Source organism: Schistocerca piceifrons, chromosome 8, assembly GCF_021461385.2.
Source record: "Schistocerca piceifrons isolate TAMUIC-IGC-003096 chromosome 8, iqSchPice1.1, whole genome shotgun sequence".
NCBI lineage: Eukaryota > Metazoa > Arthropoda > Insecta > Orthoptera > Acrididae > Schistocerca > Schistocerca piceifrons.
The window spans coordinates 129,682,137-129,684,269 of NC_060145.1; positions in this window are offsets into that span (position 1 = coordinate 129,682,137).

The following is a 2,133-nucleotide window of genomic DNA, read 5'->3' on the forward strand; positions in this document are numbered from 1 at the left end:
GTGTCCCATCGCTCGTGCTCCAACTATAACACCACGCTGAAACTTAGTTAAATCTTAATAACCTGCGACTGCAGCAGCAGTAACCGATCTAAGAACAATACAGACACTTGTTGACTTTAAGAGGTGTTGCCGATCGCAGCGCCGTATTCTGCCTGTTTTCCTCTCTCTGTATTTGAATATGCATGCCTATCCATTTTCTTTGGCGGTTCAGTGTTTACTGTCCATGTAGCATTACGTACCTGAAAAGTGTTACGCCATTCCGCACGGCTAAAATTAAGCGAACAGCAATAACGGATTATCAAACGTATAAGGTTCTCTATTATATATATATATATATATATATATATATATATATATATATATATATATATGGGTAAAATATTCTAATTGTTTGTGATGGTTAAGACTTCCATATGGTTCTTTTCTCACTAAAGAAAGTGAACTGTCAATCATGTACCGGAGACTGTAGGTCAACGGCTGTATCCATGGTGGGTCTTATGTATAAAGAGCTTCACAATTAGAGCAAGTTATTCGGATTGGCATTGGTTTATAGATTTTTTGGCTGTCCTCCTGAGGGATATCGTGACGGATTCTGTGCAGCTGGATCGTCATAATACCGGGATGGTTGGAGGTCCCTGCCCATGCACATTCTCAATTGAAGGCAGATCCAGCGACCTTGCTGGCCAAGGTACAGTTTTTTAATCACACAGACGAGCAGCAGAAACTCTAGCTATGTGCGGGCGGGCATCACCTTGCTGAAATGTAAACCAGGAGTAGCTTCTACATCTACATGTACATCTACATGGTTAATGTGCAATTCACGGTTAAGTGCCTGATAGAGGGTTCATCGAACCATTTTCATGCTACTTCTCTACCATTCCACTCTCGAATGGCGCGTGGGAAAAAGGAACACCTAAATCTTTCCGTTCGAGCTCCGATTTCTCTTATTTTATTATGATGATCATTTCTCCCTACCTAGGTGGGTATCTTAAAAATACTTTCGCATTCGGAAGAGAAAATTGGCGATTGAAATTTCGTAAATAGATCTCAACGCAAAGAAAACCGCTTTTTTTTGAGTGACAGCCACCCCATCTCGCGTATCATATCAGTGACACTCTCACCCCTATTGCGCGATAACAAGAAACGAGCTGCCCTTCTTTGCACTTTCTCGCTGTCCTCCGTCAATCCCACCTGGTAAGAGTCCCATACCGCGCAGCAACATTCCAGCAGAGGACGGACAAGTGTAATGTAGGCTGTCTCTTTAGTGGGTTTGTCGCATCTTCTAAGTGTTCTGCCAACAAAGCGCAGTCTTTGTTTAGCCTTCCTCACAATATTGTCTATGTGGTCTTTACGATTTAAGTCACTCGTAATTGTAATTCCTACGTATTTAGTCGAATTGACAGTCCTTAGATGTGTTCAATTTATCGTATACCCAAAATTTATCGGATTTCTTTTAGTACCCATGTGGATGACCTCGCACTTTTCTTTGTTTAGTGCCAATTGCCACTTCTCGCACCATACAGACATTCTCTCTAGAAAATTTTGTAATTGGAAATGATCGTCTGATGATTTTACTAGACGGCAAATTACAGCGTCATTTGCAAACAAACTAAGGGGGCTGCTCAGATTATCACCTAGATCACTTATATAACTCAGGAACAGCAGAGGGCCTATGACACTACCTTGCGGAACGCCAGATATCACTTCTGATCTACTCGATAATTTACCGTCCATCACTGCGAACTGTGACCTCATGACTGACAACAAAACGGGGCGTAGAATATCGTCGACGTACCGCTGTGCTGTAAGAGTGCCGCGGATGACAACCAAAGGCGACCTGTTTGAAATGAAGTACCACTGCGAAGCATCACATCTGTCTATAAGACACTATGGCGGGCGATCCTCAGGTTGCTATTCTGCCGTTGTCTGGGGCGTCCCCAGACGTGTCTTCGTTGGCCATTGGGTCTCAGTTCGAAGTGGGACTAATCACCTGAAGACAGTTCTGCACCAGTCAGATTCCAGCTCGAAGATGTATCTGGAGACGTCCCAGACAGTGGCAGGAAACCAACCTGACTGTCGTCCGTCCTACGGCCCAAAACCAGAAGTGATGATTTGAGAGTGTCATTTCTTTTC